The sequence below is a fragment of the Tachypleus tridentatus genome, chromosome 9 (assembly GCF_004210375.1).
Source record: "Tachypleus tridentatus isolate NWPU-2018 chromosome 9, ASM421037v1, whole genome shotgun sequence".
NCBI lineage: Eukaryota > Metazoa > Arthropoda > Merostomata > Xiphosura > Limulidae > Tachypleus > Tachypleus tridentatus.
Window position 1 is genome coordinate 24,993,816 of NC_134833.1, and position 22,058 is coordinate 25,015,873.

The 22,058-nt window shown below is 39.6% G+C and overlaps 12 non-coding genes across 12 annotated transcripts; all 12 read right to left on the bottom strand.

The window, feature by feature from the left end:
* Nucleotides 1-486: 486 nt before the first annotated feature.
* On the bottom strand, nt 487-605 carry LOC143227613 (5S ribosomal RNA). Its single transcript, XR_013015043.1, has one exon. It is a non-coding gene; the product is annotated as a 5S ribosomal RNA (ribosomal RNA).
* Nucleotides 606-2,329: 1,724 nt separating this feature from the next.
* On the bottom strand, nt 2,330-2,448 carry LOC143227620 (5S ribosomal RNA). Its single transcript, XR_013015047.1, has one exon. It is a non-coding gene; the product is annotated as a 5S ribosomal RNA (ribosomal RNA).
* Nucleotides 2,449-4,174: 1,726 nt separating this feature from the next.
* Nucleotides 4,175-4,293, bottom strand: LOC143227621 (5S ribosomal RNA). Its single transcript, XR_013015048.1, has one exon. It is a non-coding gene; the product is annotated as a 5S ribosomal RNA (ribosomal RNA).
* A 1,725-nt stretch (nt 4,294-6,018) lies between these two features.
* LOC143227591 (5S ribosomal RNA) lies at nt 6,019-6,137 on the bottom strand. The gene has a single exon (XR_013015021.1). It is a non-coding gene; the product is annotated as a 5S ribosomal RNA (ribosomal RNA).
* Nucleotides 6,138-7,864: 1,727 nt separating this feature from the next.
* Nucleotides 7,865-7,983, bottom strand: LOC143227593 (5S ribosomal RNA). Its single transcript, XR_013015023.1, has one exon. It is a non-coding gene; the product is annotated as a 5S ribosomal RNA (ribosomal RNA).
* A 1,728-nt stretch (nt 7,984-9,711) lies between these two features.
* Nucleotides 9,712-9,830, bottom strand: LOC143227594 (5S ribosomal RNA). The gene has a single exon (XR_013015024.1). It is a non-coding gene; the product is annotated as a 5S ribosomal RNA (ribosomal RNA).
* Nucleotides 9,831-11,557: 1,727 nt separating this feature from the next.
* LOC143227595 (5S ribosomal RNA) lies at nt 11,558-11,676 on the bottom strand. The gene has a single exon (XR_013015025.1). It is a non-coding gene; the product is annotated as a 5S ribosomal RNA (ribosomal RNA).
* Nucleotides 11,677-13,403: 1,727 nt separating this feature from the next.
* LOC143227596 (5S ribosomal RNA) lies at nt 13,404-13,522 on the bottom strand. The gene has a single exon (XR_013015026.1). It is a non-coding gene; the product is annotated as a 5S ribosomal RNA (ribosomal RNA).
* Nucleotides 13,523-15,248: 1,726 nt separating this feature from the next.
* On the bottom strand, nt 15,249-15,367 carry LOC143227597 (5S ribosomal RNA). Its single transcript, XR_013015027.1, has one exon. It is a non-coding gene; the product is annotated as a 5S ribosomal RNA (ribosomal RNA).
* A 1,722-nt stretch (nt 15,368-17,089) lies between these two features.
* Nucleotides 17,090-17,208, bottom strand: LOC143227598 (5S ribosomal RNA). Its single transcript, XR_013015028.1, has one exon. It is a non-coding gene; the product is annotated as a 5S ribosomal RNA (ribosomal RNA).
* Nucleotides 17,209-18,932: 1,724 nt separating this feature from the next.
* LOC143227599 (5S ribosomal RNA) lies at nt 18,933-19,051 on the bottom strand. The gene has a single exon (XR_013015029.1). It is a non-coding gene; the product is annotated as a 5S ribosomal RNA (ribosomal RNA).
* A 1,722-nt stretch (nt 19,052-20,773) lies between these two features.
* LOC143227600 (5S ribosomal RNA) lies at nt 20,774-20,892 on the bottom strand. Its single transcript, XR_013015030.1, has one exon. It is a non-coding gene; the product is annotated as a 5S ribosomal RNA (ribosomal RNA).
* Between the last annotated feature and the right edge of the window lie 1,166 nt (nt 20,893-22,058).

Sequence of the window (22,058 nt, forward strand, 5' to 3'; positions counted from 1 at the left end):
GCCTTAGATTGATGTGGGCTGGATCTACTCGTTAACGAAGTTTCTGTTTTGTAGACTTCGCACCCTTTGTGCATTCCGAAGATCGACCCGCGAAGATAGTTTATTTCTTTTCTCTCAATATACGTCTGATTGGAGGAGTTTGGTTTAAAGTGAAATGGAACGCGGCTCACGCCACCTGCTTAGAGAGCTGCTACTTTTCTTGAACGATCGCAGGAAATGAATGTTTGAACTTCGTTTTCGAAGCGTGTTTTATCAACTGACTTGTTGATGGAAAAGTTGATTAGTTCCTATAACAAAAATGTTTTCCCAACAGTTTACCATTATAAACACTTAGTATTAAGGCACTTCAATTGAGCCAACCAATTTCTTTCTCTCTTTCGGGAAGGATTTTTTATCTCTTAAATCAGAAATTGTGAAAAAAGTGAGAGGTATCGATCAGCTCTTTGCGAGACCTACAAATTTCAACGTGAAAAAAAAAAAAAAAAAAGTCATCATCACCCGGTATTCCCAGGTGGTCACCCTCCCAAGTACTAACCGGGCCCGCCGTTGCTTAGCTTCGGTGATCGGACGAGAACCGGCGCTTTCAACGTGGTATGAACGATGACAGTTTAATTTTCTTTCTTATTTGGTGTTTTAAGTGTTACTCTAAAAGAAAATCGTTGTCGCAGCCCAAAATTTCCTAGTTGTGAAATATAAGAGATGCTTTAGGAATTCACTTTTACTGGAGGACGCTGGAAAGTGGAGCCTGATAACTCTGGTTTGCGTTACACATCCCGGAACTACACGAGTGTCATTTCGGGGGTATGGAAACTGTCGCTCACAGGCGTGTGTGTCATTCACATGGAACACTTAAATTGATCAATTTAGCCTCTGAGAACTTTTCTCAAACGTCTTTTAGTCACATGTTGGTGTTTATGTCTTCTTTATATTTCTTTCGGACCTACTTTCGGAAAATCTGGTATTTTACTCTCGTTACACAGGCCCACATCCCATCACTTACAGATGTGTGTGCAGAATTTAGATTTTAACACGAGCTTGCATCGGGATTAGAATTATTTAATATTCACCTTCTTTTATTCGTCATTTGGCTATACACATTAATTTACCTGTGTTTATTAACGTGTATTTTGGTTTCCATCGGGAGAAGTCGTGTGTGCTCGCCTCCTTCTCCCCCTACAACAAAATAGTATTAAACGCTGGTTACCGTCTAGTGGGAGTGCCTCAGAAGTCGCTCTTTTGTCTCTCGCTAAAGAAGTGTATGGATATTAATGAAAGTACGTTGCAAAACTGGGAATAATTCTCTGACGTTATAGAAACAGAATGAATAAAGGAACAGCACCTGTCACACTCGGCTACTACCGTTCGCGAGTCGGAAGCGTGCCACGTACCGAGTTCCTACTTATCTGAAGACGTTTCCTTCGCGTTTTGCTTGCACTGCTATGTTGACAATTTTGCTTTTACTGTTTTGTAACTCTTTTTTTTTCTTGTTGTTTCTACTCACCTATTTTGTTTTATACTCAATAGCAAAGACTCTTGTCGTTATTGGAAAGTTAATTTTCAAATGTACATACATATAAAATAGATATTTGATTTATAAATAAGGTGTTCAATCGTCGGTGTCTCCGAGTGAAGTCTCTCTCTGCTGGGTTATATTTCTAGACAAAGTAATTTTACAAAACGTAGCGAACGAACGTTATGTAAGGAAACTCGAAATATTTGTCGCATCGCCTTTTCTGTGTAGCAGACAGATCCCTCGACAATTGCTTTTCCCAGGCAAAACGTGCACGAGCGAGACAATTTTGTGAAATAGGGAAACGTTTTAAATTCCATCTGTATAAGACTGCCTTAGATTGATGTGGGCTGGATCTACTCGTTAACGAAGTTTCTGTTTTGTAGACTTCGCACCCTTTGTGCATTCCGAAGATCGACCCGCGAAGATAGTTTATTTCTTTTCTCTCAATATACGTCTGATTGGAGGAGTTTGGTTTAAAGTGAAATGGAACGCGGCTCACGCCACCTGCTTAGAGAGCTGCTACTTTTCTTGAACGATCGCAGGAAATGAATGTTTGAACTTCGTTTTCGAAGCGTGTTTTATCAACTGACTTGTTGATGGAAAAGTTGATTAGTTCCTATAACAAAATGTTTTCCCAACAGTTTACCATTATAAACACTTAGTATTAAGGCACTTCAATTGAGCCAACCAATTTCTTTCTCTCTTTCGGGAAGGATTTTTTATCTCTTAAATCAGAAATTGTGAAAAAAGTGAGAGGTATCGATCAGCTCTTTGCGAGACCTACAAATTTCAACGTGAAAAAAAAAAAAAAAAAAAAGTCATCATCACCCGGTATTCCCAGGTGGTCACCCTCCCAAGTACTAACCGGGCCCGCCGTTGCTTAGCTTCGGTGATCGGACGAGAACCGGCGCTTTCAACGTGGTATGAACGATGACAGTTTAATTTTCTTTCTTATTTGGTGTTTTAAGTGTTACTCTAAAAGAAAATCGTTGTCGCAGCCCAAAATTTCCTAGTTGTGAAATATAAGAGATGCTTTAGGAATTCACTTTTACTGGAGGACGCTGGAAAGTGGAGCCTGATAACTCTGGTTTGCGTTACACATCCCCGGAACTACACGAGTGTCATTTCGGGGGTATGGAAACTGTCGCTCACAGGCGTGTGTGTCATTCACATGGAACACTTAAATTGATCAATTTAGCCTCTGAGAACTTTTCTCAAACGTCTTTTAGTCACATGTTGGTGTTTATGTCTTCTTTATATTTCTTTCGGACCTACTTTCGGAAAATCTGGTATTTTACTCTCGTTACACAGGCCCACATCCCATCACTTACAGATGTGTGTGCAGAATTTAGATTTTAACACGAGCTTGCATCGGGATTAGAATTATTTAATATTCACCTTCTTTTATTCGTCATTTGGCTATACACATTAATTTACCTGTGTTTATTAACGTGTATTTTGGTTTCCATCGGGAGAAGTCGTGTGTGCTCGCCTCCTTCTCCCCCTACAACAAAATAGTATTAAACGCTGGTTACCGTCTAGTGGGAGTGCCTCAGAAGTCGCTCTTTTGTCTCTCGCTAAAGAAGTGTATGGATATTAATGAAAGTACGTTGCAAAACTGGGAATAATTCTCTGACGTTATAGAAACAGAATGAATAAAGGAACAGCACCTGTCACACTCGGCTACTACCGTTCGCGAGTCGGAAGCGTGCCACGTACCGAGTTCCTACTTATCTGAAGACGTTTCCTTCGCGTTTTGCTTGCACTGCTATGTTGACAATTTTGCTTTTACTGTTTTGTAACTCTTTTTTTTTCTTGTTGTTTCTACTCACCTATTTTGTTTTATACTCCAATAGCAAAGACTCTTGTCGTTATTGGAAAGTTAATTTTCAAATGTACATACATATAAAATAGATATTTGATTTATAAATAAGGTGTTCAATCGTCGGTGTCTCCGAGTGAAGTCTCTCTCTGCTGGGTTATATTTCTAGACAAAGTAATTTTACAAAACGTAGCGAACGAACGTTATGTAAGGAAACTCGAAATATTTGTCGCATCGCCTTTTCTGTGTAGCAGACAGATCCCTCGACAATTGCTTTTCCCAGGCAAAACGTGCACGAGCGAGACAATTTTGTGAAATAGGGAAACGTTTTAAATTCCATCTGTATAAGACTGCCTTAGATTGATGTGGGCTGGATCTACTCGTTAACGAAGTTTCTGTTTTGTAGACTTCGCACCCTTTGTGCATTCCGAAGATCGACCCGCGAAGATAGTTTATTTCTTTTCTCTCCAATATACGTCTGATTGGAGGAGTTTGGTTTAAAGTGAAATGGAACGCGGCTCACGCCACCTGCTTAGAGAGCTGCTACTTTTCTTGAACGATCGCAGGAAATGAATGTTTGAACTTCGTTTTCGAAGCGTGTTTTATCAACTGACTTGTTGATGGAAAAGTTGATTAGTTCCTATAACAAAATGTTTTCCCAACAGTTTACCATTATAAACACTTAGTATTAAGGCACTTCAATTGAGCCAACCAATTTCTTTCTCTCTTTCGGGAAGGATTTTTTATCTCTTAAATCAGAAATTGTGAAAAAAAGTGAGAGGTATCGATCAGCTCTTTGCGAGACCTACAAATTTCAACGTGAAAAAAAAAAAAAAAAAAGTCATCATCACCCGGTATTCCCAGGTGGTCACCCTCCCAAGTACTAACCGGGCCCGCCGTTGCTTAGCTTCGGTGATCGGACGAGAACCGGCGCTTTCAACGTGGTATGAACGATGACAGTTTAATTTTCTTTCTTATTTGGTGTTTTAAGTGTTACTCTAAAAGAAAATCGTTGTCGCAGCCCAAAATTTCCTAGTTGTGAAATATAAGAGATGCTTTAGGAATTCACTTTTACTGGAGGACGCTGGAAAGTGGAGCCTGATAACTCTGGTTTGCGTTACACATCCCCGGAACTACACGAGTGTCATTTCGGGGGTATGGAAACTGTCGCTCACAGGCGTGTGTCATTTCACATGGAACACTTAAATTGATCAATTTAGCCTCTGAGAACTTTTCTCAAACGTCTTTTAGTCACATGTTGGTGTTTATGTCTTCTTTATATTTCTTTCGGACCTACTTTCGGAAAATCTGGTATTTTACTCTCGTTACACAGGCCCACATCCCATCACTTACAGATGTGTGTGCAGAATTTAGATTTTAACACGAGCTTGCATCGGGATTAGAATTATTTAATATTCACCTTCTTTTATTCGTCATTTGGCTATACACATTAATTTACCTGTGTTTATTAACGTGTATTTTGGTTTCCATCGGGAGAAGTCGTGTGTGCTCGCCTCCTTCTCCCCCTACAACAAAATAGTATTAAACGCTGGTTACCGTCTAGTGGGAGTGCCTCAGAAGTCGCTCTTTTGTCTCTCGCTAAAGAAGTGTATGGATATTAATGAAAGTACGTTGCAAAAACTGGGAATAATTCTCTGACGTTATAGAAACAGAATGAATAAAGGAACAGCACCTGTCACACTCGGCTACTACCGTTCGCGAGTCGGAAGCGTGCCACGTACCGAGTTCCTACTTATCTGAAGACGTTTCCTTCGCGTTTTGCTTGCACTGCTATGTTGACAATTTTGCTTTTACTGTTTTGTAACTCTTTTTTTTTTCTTGTTGTTTCTACTCACCTATTTTGTTTTATACTCCAATAGCAAAGACTCTTGTCGTTATTGGAAAGTTAATTTTCAAATGTACATACATATAAAATAGATATTTGATTTATAAATAAGGTGTTCAATCGTCGGTGTCTCCGAGTGAAGTCTCTCTCTGCTGGGTTATATTTCTAGACAAAGTAATTTTACAAAACGTAGCGAACGAACGTTATGTAAGGAAACTCGAAATATTTGTCGCATCGCCTTTTCTGTGTAGCAGACAGATCCCTCGACAATTGCTTTTCCCAGGCAAAACGTGCACGAGCGAGACAATTTTGTGAAATAGGGAAACGTTTTAAATTCCATCTGTATAAGACTGCCTTAGATTGATGTGGGCTGGATCTACTCGTTAACGAAGTTTCTGTTTTGTAGACTTCGCACCCTTTGTGCATTCCGAAGATCGACCCGCGAAGATAGTTTATTTCTTTTCTCTCAATATACGTCTGATTGGAGGAGTTTGGTTTAAAGTGAAATGGAACGCGGCTCACGCCACCTGCTTAGAGAGCTGCTACTTTTCTTGAACGATCGCAGGAAATGAATGTTTGAACTTCGTTTTCGAAGCGTGTTTTATCAACTGACTTGTTGATGGAAAAGTTGATTAGTTCCTATAACAAAATGTTTTCCCAACAGTTTACCATTATAAACACTTAGTATTAAGGCACTTCAATTGAGCCAACCAATTTCTTTCTCTCTTTCGGGAAGGATTTTTTATCTCTTAAATCAGAAATTGTGAAAAAAGTGAGAGGTATCGATCAGCTCTTTGCGAGACCTACAAATTTCAACGTGAAAAAAAAAAAAAAAAAAGTCATCATCACCCGGTATTCCCAGGTGGTCACCCTCCCAAGTACTAACCGGGCCCGCCGTTGCTTAGCTTCGGTGATCGGACGAGAACCGGCGCTTTCAACGTGGTATGAACGATGACAGTTTAATTTTCTTTCTTATTTGGTGTTTTAAGTGTTACTCTAAAAGAAAATCGTTGTCGCAGCCCAAAATTTCCTAGTTGTGAAATATAAGAGATGCTTTAGGAATTCACTTTTACTGGAGGACGCTGGAAAGTGGAGCCTGATAACTCTGGTTTGCGTTACACATCCCCGGAACTACACGAGTGTCATTTCGGGGGGTATGGAAACTGTCGCTCACAGGCGTGTGTGTCATTCACATGGAACACTTAAATTGATCAATTTAGCCTCTGAGAACTTTTCTCAAACGTCTTTTAGTCACATGTTGGTGTTTATGTCTTCTTTATATTTCTTTCGGACCTACTTTCGGAAAATCTGGTATTTTACTCTCGTTACACAGGCCCACATCCCATCACTTACAGATGTGTGTGCAGAATTTAGATTTTAACACGAGCTTGCATCGGGATTAGAATTATTTAATATTCACCTTCTTTTATTCGTCATTTGGCTATACACATTAATTTACCTGTGTTTATTAACGTGTATTTTGGTTTCCATCGGGAGAAGTCGTGTGTGCTCGCCTCCTTCTCCCCCTACAACAAAATAGTATTAAACGCTGGTTACCGTCTAGTGGGAGTGCCTCAGAAGTCGCTCTTTTGTCTCTCGCTAAAGAAGTGTATGGATATTAATGAAAGTACGTTGCAAAAAACTGGGAATAATTCTCTGACGTTATAGAAACAGAATGAATAAAGGAACAGCACCTGTCACACTCGGCTACTACCGTTCGCGAGTCGGAAGCGTGCCACGTACCGAGTTCCTACTTATCTGAAGACGTTTCCTTCGCGTTTTGCTTGCACTGCTATGTTGACAATTTTGCTTTTACTGTTTTGTAACTCTTTTTTTTTTCTTGTTGTTTCTACTCACCTATTTTGTTTTATACTCCAATAGCAAAGACTCTTGTCGTTATTGGAAAGTTAATTTTCAAATGTACATACATATAAAATAGATATTTGATTTATAAATAAGGTGTTCAATCGTCGGTGTCTCCGAGTGAAGTCTCTCTCTGCTGGGTTATATTTCTAGACAAAGTAATTTTACAAAACGTAGCGAACGAACGTTATGTAAGGAAACTCGAAATATTTGTCGCATCGCCTTTTCTGTGTAGCAGACAGATCCCTCGACAATTGCTTTTCCCAGGCAAAACGTGCACGAGCGAGACAATTTTGTGAAATAGGGAAACGTTTTAAATTCCATCTGTATAAGACTGCCTTAGATTGATGTGGGCTGGATCTACTCGTTAACGAAGTTTCTGTTTTGTAGACTTCGCACCCTTTGTGCATTCCGAAGATCGACCCGCGAAGATAGTTTATTTCTTTTCTCTCAATATACGTCTGATTGGAGGAGTTTGGTTTAAAGTGAAATGGAACGCGGCTCACGCCACCTGCTTAGAGAGCTGCTACTTTTCTTGAACGATCGCAGGAAATGAATGTTTGAACTTCGTTTTCGAAGCGTGTTTTATCAACTGACTTGTTGATGGAAAAGTTGATTAGTTCCTATAACAAAATGTTTTCCCAACAGTTTACCATTATAAACACTTAGTATTAAGGCACTTCAATTGAGCCAACCAATTTCTTTCTCTCTTTCGGGAAGGATTTTTTATCTCTTAAATCAGAAATTGTGAAAAAAGTGAGAGGTATCGATCAGCTCTTTGCGAGACCTACAAATTTCAACGTGAAAAAAAAAAAAAAAAAGTCATCATCACCCGGTATTCCCAGGTGGTCACCCTCCCAAGTACTAACCGGGCCCGCCGTTGCTTAGCTTCGGTGATCGGACGAGAACCGGCGCTTTCAACGTGGTATGAACGATGACAGTTTAATTTTCTTTCTTATTTGGTGTTTTAAGTGTTACTCTAAAAGAAAATCGTTGTCGCAGCCCAAAATTTCCTAGTTGTGAAATATAAGAGATGCTTTAGGAATTCACTTTTACTGGAGGACGCTGGAAAGTGGAGCCTGATAACTCTGGTTTGCGTTACACATCCCGGAACTACACGAGTGTCATTTCGGGGGTATGGAAACTGTCGCTCACAGGCGTGTGTGTCATTCACATGGAACACTTAAATTGATCAATTTAGCCTCTGAGAACTTTTCTCAAACGTCTTTTAGTCACATGTTGGTGTTTATGTCTTCTTTATATTTCTTTCGGACCTACTTTCGGAAAATCTGGTATTTTACTCTCGTTACACAGGCCCACATCCCATCACTTACAGATGTGTGTGCAGAATTTAGATTTTAACACGAGCTTGCATCGGGATTAGAATTATTTAATATTCACCTTCTTTTATTCGTCATTTGGCTATACACATTAATTTACCTGTGTTTATTAACGTGTATTTTGGTTTCCATCGGGAGAAGTCGTGTGTGCTCGCCTCCTTCTCCCCCTACAACAAAATAGTATTAAACGCTGGTTACCGTCTAGTGGGAGTGCCTCAGAAGTCGCTCTTTTGTCTCTCGCTAAAGAAGTGTATGGATATTAATGAAAGTACGTTGCAAAAACTGGGAATAATTCTCTGACGTTATAGAAACAGAATGAATAAAGGAACAGCACCTGTCACACTCGGCTACTACCGTTCGCGAGTCGGAAGCGTGCCACGTACCGAGTTCCTACTTATCTGAAGACGTTTCCTTCGCGTTTTGCTTGCACTGCTATGTTGACAATTTTGCTTTTACTGTTTTGTAACTCTTTTTTTTTTCTTGTTGTTTCTACTCACCTATTTTGTTTTATACTCCAATAGCAAAGACTCTTGTCGTTATTGGAAAGTTAATTTTCAAATGTACATACATATAAAATAGATATTTGATTTATAAATAAGGTGTTCAATCGTCGGTGTCTCCGAGTGAAGTCTCTCTCTGCTGGGTTATATTTCTAGACAAAGTAATTTTACAAAACGTAGCGAACGAACGTTATGTAAGGAAACTCGAAATATTTGTCGCATCGCCTTTTCTGTGTAGCAGACAGATCCCTCGACAATTGCTTTTCCCAGGCAAAACGTGCACGAGCGAGACAATTTTGTGAAATAGGGAAACGTTTTAAATTCCATCTGTATAAGACTGCCTTAGATTGATGTGGGCTGGATCTACTCGTTAACGAAGTTTCTGTTTTGTAGACTTCGCACCCTTTGTGCATTCCGAAGATCGACCCGCGAAGATAGTTTATTTCTTTTCTCTCAATATACGTCTGATTGGAGGAGTTTGGTTTAAAGTGAAATGGAACGCGGCTCACGCCACCTGCTTAGAGAGCTGCTACTTTTCTTGAACGATCGCAGGAAATGAATGTTTGAACTTCGTTTTCGAAGCGTGTTTTATCAACTGACTTGTTGATGGAAAAGTTGATTAGTTCCTATAACAAAAATGTTTTCCCAACAGTTTACCATTATAAACACTTAGTATTAAGGCACTTCAATTGAGCCAACCAATTTCTTTCTCTCTTTCGGGAAGGATTTTTTATCTCTTAAATCAGAAATTGTGAAAAAAAGTGAGAGGTATCGATCAGCTCTTTGCGAGACCTACAAATTTCAACGTGAAAAAAAAAGAAAAAAAAAGTCATCATCACCCGGTATTCCCAGGTGGTCACCCTCCCAAGTACTAACCGGGCCCGCCGTTGCTTAGCTTCGGTGATCGGACGAGAACCGGCGCTTTCAACGTGGTATGAACGATGACAGTTTAATTTTCTTTCTTATTTGGTGTTTTAAGTGTTACTCTAAAAGAAAATCGTTGTCGCAGCCCAAAATTTCCTAGTTGTGAAATATAAGAGATGCTTTAGGAATTCACTTTTACTGGAGGACGCTGGAAAGTGGAGCCTGATAACTCTGGTTTGCGTTACACATCCCCGGAACTACACGAGTGTCATTTCGGGGGTATGGAAACTGTCGCTCACAGGCGTGTGTGTCATTCACATGGAACACTTAAATTGATCAATTTAGCCTCTGAGAACTTTTCTCAAACGTCTTTTAGTCACATGTTGGTGTTTATGTCTTCTTTATATTTCTTTCGGACCTACTTTCGGAAAATCTGGTATTTTACTCTCGTTACACAGGCCCACATCCCATCACTTACAGATGTGTGTGCAGAATTTAGATTTTAACACGAGCTTGCATCGGGATTAGAATTATTTAATATTCACCTTCTTTTATTCGTCATTTGGCTATACACATTAATTTACCTGTGTTTATTAACGTGTATTTTGGTTTCCATCGGGAGAAGTCGTGTGTGCTCGCCTCCTTCTCCCCCTACAACAAAATAGTATTAAACGCTGGTTACCGTCTAGTGGGAGTGCCTCAGAAGTCGCTCTTTTGTCTCTCGCTAAAGAAGTGTATGGATATTAATGAAAGTACGTTGCAAAAACTGGGAATAATTCTCTGACGTTATAGAAACAGAATGAATAAAGGAACAGCACCTGTCACACTCGGCTACTACCGTTCGCGAGTCGGAAGCGTGCCACGTACCGAGTTCCTACTTATCTGAAGACGTTTCCTTCGCGTTTTGCTTGCACTGCTATGTTGACAATTTTGCTTTTACTGTTTTGTAACTCTTTTTTTTTTCTTGTTGTTTCTACTCACCTATTTTGTTTTATACTCCAATAGCAAAGACTCTTGTCGTTATTGGAAAGTTAATTTTCAAATGTACATACATATAAAATAGATATTTGATTTATAAATAAGGTGTTCAATCGTCGGTGTCTCCGAGTGAAGTCTCTCTCTGCTGGGTTATATTTCTAGACAAAGTAATTTTACAAAACGTAGCGAACGAACGTTATGTAAGGAAACTCGAAATATTTGTCGCATCGCCTTTTCTGTGTAGCAGACAGATCCCTCGACAATTGCTTTTCCCAGGCAAAACGTGCACGAGCGAGACAATTTTGTGAAATAGGGAAACGTTTTAAATTCCATCTGTATAAGACTGCCTTAGATTGATGTGGGCTGGATCTACTCGTTAACGAAGTTTCTGTTTTGTAGACTTCGCACCCTTTGTGCATTCCGAAGATCGACCCGCGAAGATAGTTTATTTCTTTTCTCTCAATATACGTCTGATTGGAGGAGTTTGGTTTAAAGTGAAATGGAACGCGGCTCACGCCACCTGCTTAGAGAGCTGCTACTTTTCTTGAACGATCGCAGGAAATGAATGTTTGAACTTCGTTTTCGAAGCGTGTTTTATCAACTGACTTGTTGATGGAAAAGTTGATTAGTTCCTATAACAAAAATGTTTTCCCAACAGTTTACCATTATAAACACTTAGTATTAAGGCACTTCAATTGAGCCAACCAATTTCTTTCTCTCTTTCGGGAAGGATTTTTTATCTCTTAAATCAGAAATTGTGAAAAAAGTGAGAGGTATCGATCAGCTCTTTGCGAGACCTACAAATTTCAACGTGAAAAAAAAAAAAAAAAAAGTCATCATCACCCGGTATTCCCAGGTGGTCACCCTCCCAAGTACTAACCGGGCCCGCCGTTGCTTAGCTTCGGTGATCGGACGAGAACCGGCGCTTTCAACGTGGTATGAACGATGACAGTTTAATTTTCTTTCTTATTTGGTGTTTTAAGTGTTACTCTAAAAGAAAATCGTTGTCGCAGCCCAAAATTTCCTAGTTGTGAAATATAAGAGATGCTTTAGGAATTCACTTTTACTGGAGGACGCTGGAAAGTGGAGCCTGATAACTCTGGTTTGCGTTACACATCCCCGGAACTACACGAGTGTCATTTCGGGGGTATGGAAACTGTCGCTCACAGGCGTGTGTGTCATTCACATGGAACACTTAAATTGATCAATTTAGCCTCTGAGAACTTTTCTCAAACGTCTTTTAGTCACATGTTGGTGTTTATGTCTTCTTTATATTTCTTTCGGACCTACTTTCGGAAAATCTGGTATTTTACTCTCGTTACACAGGCCCACATCCCATCACTTACAGATGTGTGTGCAGAATTTAGATTTTAACACGAGCTTGCATCGGGATTAGAATTATTTAATATTCACCTTCTTTTATTCGTCATTTGGCTATACACATTAATTTACCTGTGTTTATTAACGTGTATTTTGGTTTCCATCGGGAGAAGTCGTGTGTGCTCGCCTCCTTCTCCCCCTACAACAAAATAGTATTAAACGCTGGTTACCGTCTAGTGGGAGTGCCTCAGAAGTCGCTCTTTTGTCTCTCGCTAAAGAAGTGTATGGATATTAATGAAAGTACGTTGCAAAAACTGGGAATAATTCTCTGACGTTATAGAAACAGAATGAATAAAGGAACAGCACCTGTCACACTCGGCTACTACCGTTCGCGAGTCGGAAGCGTGCCACGTACCGAGTTCCTACTTATCTGAAGACGTTTCCTTCGCGTTTTGCTTGCACTGCTATGTTGACAATTTTGCTTTTACTGTTTTGTAACTCTTTTTTTTTCTTGTTGTTTCTACTCACCTATTTTGTTTTATACTCCAATAGCAAAGACTCTTGTCGTTATTGGAAAGTTAATTTTCAAATGTACATACATATAAAATAGATATTTGATTTATAAATAAGGTGTTCAATCGTCGGTGTCTCCGAGTGAAGTCTCTCTCTGCTGGGTTATATTTCTAGACAAAGTAATTTTACAAAACGTAGCGAACGAACGTTATGTAAGGAAACTCGAAATATTTGTCGCATCGCCTTTTCTGTGTAGCAGACAGATCCCTCGACAATTGCTTTTCCCAGGCAAAACGTGCACGAGCGAGACAATTTTGTGAAATAGGGAAACGTTTTAAATTCCATCTGTATAAGACTGCCTTAGATTGATGTGGGCTGGATCTACTCGTTAACGAAGTTTCTGTTTTGTAGACTTCGCACCCTTTGTGCATTCCGAAGATCGACCCGCGAAGATAGTTTATTTCTTTTCTCTCCAATATACGTCTGATTGGAGGAGTTTGGTTTAAAGTGAAATGGAACGCGGCTCACGCCACCTGCTTAGAGAGCTGCTACTTTTCTTGAACGATCGCAGGAAATGAATGTTTGAACTTCGTTTTCGAAGCGTGTTTTATCAACTGACTTGTTGATGGAAAAGTTGATTAGTTCCTATAACAAAAATGTTTTCCCAACAGTTTACCATTATAAACACTTAGTATTAAGGCACTTCAATTGAGCCAACCAATTTCTTTCTCTCTTTCGGGAAGGATTTTTTATCTCTTAAATCAGAAATTGTGAAAAAAGTGAGAGGTATCGATCAGCTCTTTGCGAGACCTACAAATTTCAACGTGAAAAAAAAAAAAAAAAAAGTCATCATCACCCGGTATTCCCAGGTGGTCACCCTCCCAAGTACTAACCGGGCCCGCCGTTGCTTAGCTTCGGTGATCGGACGAGAACCGGCGCTTTCAACGTGGTATGAACGATGACAGTTTAATTTTCTTTCTTATTTGGTGTTTTAAGTGTTACTCTAAAAGAAAATCGTTGTCGCAGCCCAAAATTTCCTAGTTGTGAAATATAAGAGATGCTTTAGGAATTCACTTTTACTGGAGGACGCTGGAAAGTGGAGCCTGATAACTCTGGTTTGCGTTACACATCCCCGGAACTACACGAGTGTCATTTCGGGGGGTATGGAAACTGTCGCTCACAGGCGTGTGTGTCATTCACATGGAACACTTAAATTGATCAATTTAGCCTCTGAGAACTTTTCTCAAACGTCTTTTAGTCACATGTTGGTGTTTATGTCTTCTTTATATTTCTTTCGGACCTACTTTCGGAAAATCTGGTATTTTACTCTCGTTACACAGGCCCACATCCCATCACTTACAGATGTGTGTGCAGAATTTAGATTTTAACACGAGCTTGCATCGGGATTAGAATTATTTAATATTCACCTTCTTTTATTCGTCATTTGGCTATACACATTAATTTACCTGTGTTTATTAACGTGTATTTTGGTTTCCATCGGGAGAAGTCGTGTGTGCTCGCCTCCTTCTCCCCCTACAACAAAATAGTATTAAACGCTGGTTACCGTCTAGTGGGAGTGCCTCAGAAGTCGCTCTTTTGTCTCTCGCTAAAGAAGTGTATGGATATTAATGAAAGTACGTTGCAAAAACTGGGAATAATTCTCTGACGTTATAGAAACAGAATGAATAAAGGAACAGCACCTGTCACACTCGGCTACTACCGTTCGCGAGTCGGAAGCGTGCCACGTACCGAGTTCCTACTTATCTGAAGACGTTTCCTTCGCGTTTTGCTTGCACTGCTATGTTGACAATTTTGCTTTTACTGTTTTGTAACTCTTTTTTTTTCTTGTTGTTTCTACTCACCTATTTTGTTTTATACTCCAATAGCAAAGACTCTTGTCGTTATTGGAAAGTTAATTTTCAAATGTACATACATATAAAATAGATATTTGATTTATAAATAAGGTGTTCAATCGTCGGTGTCTCCGAGTGAAGTCTCTCTCTGCTGGGTTATATTTCTAGACAAAGTAATTTTACAAAACGTAGCGAACGAACGTTATGTAAGGAAACTCGAAATATTTGTCGCATCGCCTTTTCTGTGTAGCAGACAGATCCCTCGACAATTGCTTTTCCCAGGCAAAACGTGCACGAGCGAGACAATTTTGTGAAATAGGGAAACGTTTTAAATTCCATCTGTATAAGACTGCCTTAGATTGATGTGGGCTGGATCTACTCGTTAACGAAGTTTCTGTTTTGTAGACTTCGCACCCTTTGTGCATTCCGAAGATCGACCCGCGAAGATAGTTTATTTCTTTTCTCTCAATATACGTCTGATTGGAGGAGTTTGGTTTAAAGTGAAATGGAACGCGGCTCACGCCACCTGCTTAGAGAGCTGCTACTTTTCTTGAACGATCGCAGGAAATGAATGTTTGAACTTCGTTTTCGAAGCGTGTTTTATCAACTGACTTGTTGATGGAAAAGTTGATTAGTTCCTATAACAAAAATGTTTTCCCAACAGTTTACCATTATAAACACTTAGTATTAAGGCACTTCAATTGAGCCAACCAATTTCTTTCTCTCTTTCGGGAAGGATTTTTTATCTCTTAAATCAGAAATTGTGAAAAAAGTGAGAGGTATCGATCAGCTCTTTGCGAGACCTACAAATTTCAACGTGAAAAAAAAAAAAAAAAAGTCATCATCACCCGGTATTCCCAGGTGGTCACCCTCCCAAGTACTAACCGGGCCCGCCGTTGCTTAGCTTCGGTGATCGGACGAGAACCGGCGCTTTCAACGTGGTATGAACGATGACAGTTTAATTTTCTTTCTTATTTGGTGTTTTAAGTGTTACTCTAAAAGAAAATCGTTGTCGCAGCCCAAAATTTCCTAGTTGTGAAATATAAGAGATGCTTTAGGAATTCACTTTTACTGGAGGACGCTGGAAAGTGGAGCCTGATAACTCTGGTTTGCGTTACACATCCCCGGAACTACACGAGTGTCATTTCGGGGGTATGGAAACTGTCGCTCACAGGCGTGTGTGTCATTCACATGGAACACTTAAATTGATCAATTTAGCCTCTGAGAACTTTTCTCAAACGTCTTTTAGTCACATGTTGGTGTTTATGTCTTCTTTATATTTCTTTCGGACCTACTTTCGGAAAATCTGGTATTTTACTCTCGTTACACAGGCCCACATCCCATCACTTACAGATGTGTGTGCAGAATTTAGATTTTAACACGAGCTTGCATCGGGATTAGAATTATTTAATATTCACCTTCTTTTATTCGTCATTTGGCTATACACATTAATTTACCTGTGTTTATTAACGTGTATTTTGGTTTCCATCGGGAGAAGTCGTGTGTGCTCGCCTCCTTCTCCCCCTACAACAAAATAGTATTAAACGCTGGTTACCGTCTAGTGGGAGTGCCTCAGAAGTCGCTCTTTTGTCTCTCGCTAAAGAAGTGTATGGATATTAATGAAAGTACGTTGCAAAACTGGGAATAATTCTCTGACGTTATAGAAACAGAATGAATAAAGGAACAGCACCTGTCACACTCGGCTACTACCGTTCGCGAGTCGGAAGCGTGCCACGTACCGAGTTCCTACTTATCTGAAGACGTTTCCTTCGCGTTTTGCTTGCACTGCTATGTTGACAATTTTGCTTTTACTGTTTTGTAACTCTTTTTTTTTCTTGTTGTTTCTACTCACCTATTTTGTTTTATACCCAATAGCAAAGACTCTTGTCGTTATTGGAAAGTTAATTTTCAAATGTACATACATATAAAATAGATATTTGATTTATAAATAAGGTGTTCAATCGTCGGTGTCTCCGAGTGAAGTCTCTCTCTGCTGGGTTATATTTCTAGACAAAGTAATTTTACAAAACGTAGCGAACGAACGTTATGTAAGGAAACTCGAAATATTTGTCGCATCGCCTTTTCTGTGTAGCAGACAGATCCCTCGACAATTGCTTTTCCCAGGCAAAACGTGCACGAGCGAGACAATTTTGTGAAATAGGGAAACGTTTTAAATTCCATCTGTATAAGACTGCCTTAGATTGATGTGGGCTGGATCTACTCGTTAACGAAGTTTCTGTTTTGTAGACTTCGCACCCTTTGTGCATTCCGAAGATCGACCCGCGAAGATAGTTTATTTCTTTTCTCTCAATATACGTCTGATTGGAGGAGTTTGGTTTAAAGTGAAATGGAACGCGGCTCACGCCACCTGCTTAGAGAGCTGCTACTTTTCTTGAACGATCGCAGGAAATGAATGTTTGAACTTCGTTTTCGAAGCGTGTTTTATCAACTGACTTGTTGATGGAAAAGTTGATTAGTTCCTATAACAAAAATGTTTTCCCAACAGTTTACCATTATAAACACTTAGTATTAAGGCACTTCAATTGAGCCAACCAATTTCTTTCTCTCTTTCGGGAAGGATTTTTATCTCTTAAATCAGAAATTGTGAAAAAAGTGAGAGGTATCGATCAGCTCTTTGCGAGACCTACAAATTTCAACGTGAAAAAAAAAAAAAAAAAGTCATCATCACCCGGTATTCCCAGGTGGTCACCCTCCCAAGTACTAACCGGGCCCGCCGTTGCTTAGCTTCGGTGATCGGACGAGAACCGGCGCTTTCAACGTGGTATGAACGATGACAGTTTAATTTTCTTTCTTATTTGGTGTTTTAAGTGTTACTCTAAAAGAAAATCGTTGTCGCAGCCCAAAATTTCCTAGTTGTGAAATATAAGAGATGCTTTAGGAATTCACTTTTACTGGAGGACGCTGGAAAGTGGAGCCTGATAACTCTGGTTTGCGTTACACATCCCCGGAACTACACGAGTGTCATTTCGGGGGTATGGAAACTGTCGCTCACAGGCGTGTGTGTCATTCACATGGAACACTTAAATTGATCAATTTAGCCTCTGAGAACTTTTCTCAAACGTCTTTTAGTCACATGTTGGTGTTTATGTCTTCTTTATATTTCTTTCGGACCTACTTTCGGAAAATCTGGTATTTTACTCTCGTTACACAGGCCCACATCCCATCACTTACAGATGTGTGTGCAGAATTTAGATTTTAACACGAGCTTGCATCGGGATTAGAATTATTTAATATTCACCTTCTTTTATTCGTCATTTGGCTATACACATTAATTTACCTGTGTTTATTAACGTGTATTTTGGTTTCCATCGGGAGAAGTCGTGTGTGCTCGCCTCCTTCTCCCCCTACAACAAAATAGTATTAAACGCTGGTTACCGTCTAGTGGGAGTGCCTCAGAAGTCGCTCTTTTGTCTCTCGCTAAAGAAGTGTATGGATATTAATGAAAGTACGTTGCAAAAACTGGGAATAATTCTCTGACGTTATAGAAACAGAATGAATAAAGGAACAGCACCTGTCACACTCGGCTACTACCGTTCGCGAGTCGGAAGCGTGCCACGTACCGAGTTCCTACTTATCTGAAGACGTTTCCTTCGCGTTTTGCTTGCACTGCTATGTTGACAATTTTGCTTTTACTGTTTTGTAACTCTTTTTTTTTCTTGTTGTTTCTACTCACCTATTTTGTTTTATACTCCAATAGCAAAGACTCTTGTCGTTATTGGAAAGTTAATTTTCAAATGTACATACATATAAAATAGATATTTGATTTATAAATAAGGTGTTCAATCGTCGGTGTCTCCGAGTGAAGTCTCTCTCTGCTGGGTTATATTTCTAGACAAAGTAATTTTACAAAACGTAGCGAACGAACGTTATGTAAGGAAACTCGAAATATTTGTCGCATCGCCTTTTCTGTGTAGCAGACAGATCCCTCGACAATTGCTTTTTCCCAGGCAAAACGTGCACGAGCGAGACAATTTTGTGAAATAGGGAAACGTTTTAAATTCCATCTGTATAAGACTGCCTTAGATTGATGTGGGCTGGATCTACTCGTTAACGAAGTTTCTGTTTTGTAGACTTCGCACCCTTTGTGCATTCCGAAGATCGACCCGCGAAGATAGTTTATTTCTTTTCTCTCAATATACGTCTGATTGGAGGAGTTTGGTTTAAAGTGAAATGGAACGCGGCTCACGCCACCTGCTTAGAGAGCTGCTACTTTTCTTGAACGATCGCAGGAAATGAATGTTTGAACTTCGTTTTCGAAGCGTGTTTTATCAACTGACTTGTTGATGGAAAAGTTGATTAGTTCCTATAACAAAATGTTTTCCCAACAGTTTACCATTATAAACACTTAGTATTAAGGCACTTCAATTGAGCCAACCAATTTCTTTCTCTCTTTCGGGAAGGATTTTTATCTCTTAAATCAGAAATTGTGAAAAAAGTGAGAGGTATCGATCAGCTCTTTGCGAGACCTACAAATTTCAACGTGAAAAAAAAAAAAAAAAAGTCATCATCACCCGGTATTCCCAGGTGGTCACCCTCCCAAGTACTAACCGGGCCCGCCGTTGCTTAGCTTCGGTGATCGGACGAGAACCGGCGCTTTCAACGTGGTATGAACGATGACAGTTTAATTTTCTTTCTTATTTGGTGTTTTAAGTGTTACTCTAAAAGAAAATCGTTGTCGCAGCCCAAAATTTCCTAGTTGTGAAATATAAGAGATGCTTTAGGAATTCACTTTTACTGGAGGACGCTGGAAAGTGGAGCCTGATAACTCTGGTTTGCGTTACACATCCCCGGAACTACACGAGTGTCATTTCGGGGGTATGGAAACTGTCGCTCACAGGCGTGTGTGTCATTCACATGGAACACTTAAATTGATCAATTTAGCCTCTGAGAACTTTTCTCAAACGTCTTTTAGTCACATGTTGGTGTTTATGTCTTCTTTATATTTCTTTCGGACCTACTTTCGGAAAATCTGGTATTTTACTCTCGTTACACAGGCCCACATCCCATCACTTACAGATGTGTGTGCAGAATTTAGATTTTAACACGAGCTTGCATCGGGATTAGAATTATTTAATATTCACCTTCTTTTATTCGTCATTTGGCTATACACATTAATTTACCTGTGTTTATTAACGTGTATTTTGGTTTCCATCGGGAGAAGTCGTGTGTGCTCGCCTCCTTCTCCCCCTACAACAAAATAGTATTAAACGCTGGTTACCGTCTAGTGGGAGTGCCTCAGAAGTCGCTCTTTTGTCTCTCGCTAAAGAAGTGTATGGATATTAATGAAAGTACGTTGCAAAAACTGGGAATAATTCTCTGACGTTATAGAAACAGAATGAATAAAGGAACAGCACCTGTCACACTCGGCTACTACCGTTCGCGAGTCGGAAGCGTGCCACGTACCGAGTTCCTACTTATCTGAAGACGTTTCCTTCGCGTTTTGCTTGCACTGCTATGTTGACAATTTTGCTTTTACTGTTTTGTAACTCTTTTTTTTTTCTTGTTGTTTCTACTCACCTATTTTGTTTTATACTCCAATAGCAAAGACTCTTGTCGTTATTGGAAAGTTAATTTTCAAATGTACATACATATAAAATAGATATTTGATTTATAAATAAGGTGTTCAATCGTCGGTGTCTCCGAGTGAAGTCTCTCTCTGCTGGGTTATATTTCTAGACAAAGTAATTTTACAAAACGTAGCGAACGAACGTTATGTAAGGAAACTCGAAATATTTGTCGCATCGCCTTTTCTGTGTAGCAGACAGATCCCTCGACAATTGCTTTTCCCAGGCAAAACGTGCACGAGCGAGACAATTTTGTGAAATAGGGAAACGTTTTAAATTCCATCTGTATAAGACTGCCTTAGATTGATGTGGGCTGGATCTACTCGTTAACGAAGTTTCTGTTTTGTAGACTTCGCACCCTTTGTGCATTCCGAAGATCGACCCGCGAAGATAGTTTATTTCTTTTCTCTCAATATACGTCTGATTGGAGGAGTTTGGTTTAAAGTGAAATGGAACGCGGCTCACGCCACCTGCTTAGAGAGCTGCTACTTTTCTTGAACGATCGCAGGAAATGAATGTTTGAACTTCGTTTTCGAAGCGTGTTTTATCAACTGACTTGTTGATGGAAAAGTTGATTAGTTCCTATAACAAAATGTTTTCCCAACAGTTTACCATTATAAACACTTAGTATTAAGGCACTTCAATTGAGCCAACCAATTTCTTTCTCTCTTTCGGGAAGGATTTTTATCTCTTAAATCAGAAATTGTGAAAAAGTGAGAGGTATCGATCAGCTCTTTGCGAGACCTACAAATTTCAACGTGAAAAAAAAAAAAAAAAGTCATCATCACCCGGTATTCCCAGGTGGTCACCCTCCCAAGTACTAACCGGGCCCGCCGTTGCTTAGCTTCGGTGATCGGACGAGAACCGGCGCTTTCAACGTGGTATGAACGATGACAGTTTAATTTTCTTTCTTATTTGGTGTTTTAAGTGTTACTCTAAAAGAAAATCGTTGTCGCAGCCCAAAATTTCCTAGTTGTGAAATATAAGAGATGCTTTAGGAATTCACTTTTACTGGAGGACGCTGGAAAGTGGAGCCTGATAACTCTGGTTTGCGTTACACATCCCCGGAACTACACGAGTGTCATTTCGGGGGTATGGAAACTGTCGCTCACAGGCGTGTGTGTCATTCACATGGAACACTTAAATTGATCAATTTAGCCTCTGAGAACTTTTCTCAAACGTCTTTTAGTCACATGTTGGTGTTTATGTCTTCTTTATATTTCTTTCGGACCTACTTTCGGAAAATCTGGTATTTTACTCTCGTTACACAGGCCCACATCCCATCACTTACAGATGTGTGTGCAGAATTTAGATTTTAACACGAGCTTGCATCGGGATTAGAATTATTTAATATTCACCTTCTTTTATTCGTCATTTGGCTATACACATTAATTTACCTGTGTTTATTAACGTGTATTTTGGTTTCCATCGGGAGAAGTCGTGTGTGCTCGCCTCCTTCTCCCCCTACAACAAAATAGTATTAAACGCTGGTTACCGTCTAGTGGGAGTGCCTCAGAAGTCGCTCTTTTGTCTCTCGCTAAAGAAGTGTATGGATATTAATGAAAGTACGTTGCAAAACTGGGAATAATTCTCTGACGTTATAGAAACAGAATGAATAAAGGAACAGCACCTGTCACACTCGGCTACTACCGTTCGCGAGTCGGAAGCGTGCCACGTACCGAGTTCCTACTTATCTGAAGACGTTTCCTTCGCGTTTTGCTTGCACTGCTATGTTGACAATTTTGCTTTTACTGTTTTGTAACTCTTTTTTTTTCTTGTTGTTTCTACTCACCTATTTTGTTTTATACTCCAATAGCAAAGACTCTTGTCGTTATTGGAAAGTTAATTTTCAAATGTACATACATATAAAATAGATATTTGATTTATAAATAAGGTGTTCAATCGTCGGTGTCTCCGAGTGAAGTCTCTCTCTGCTGGGTTATATTTCTAGACAAAGTAATTTTACAAAACGTAGCGAACGAACGTTATGTAAGGAAACTCGAAATATTTGTCGCATCGCCTTTTCTGTGTAGCAGACAGATCCCTCGACAATTGCTTTTT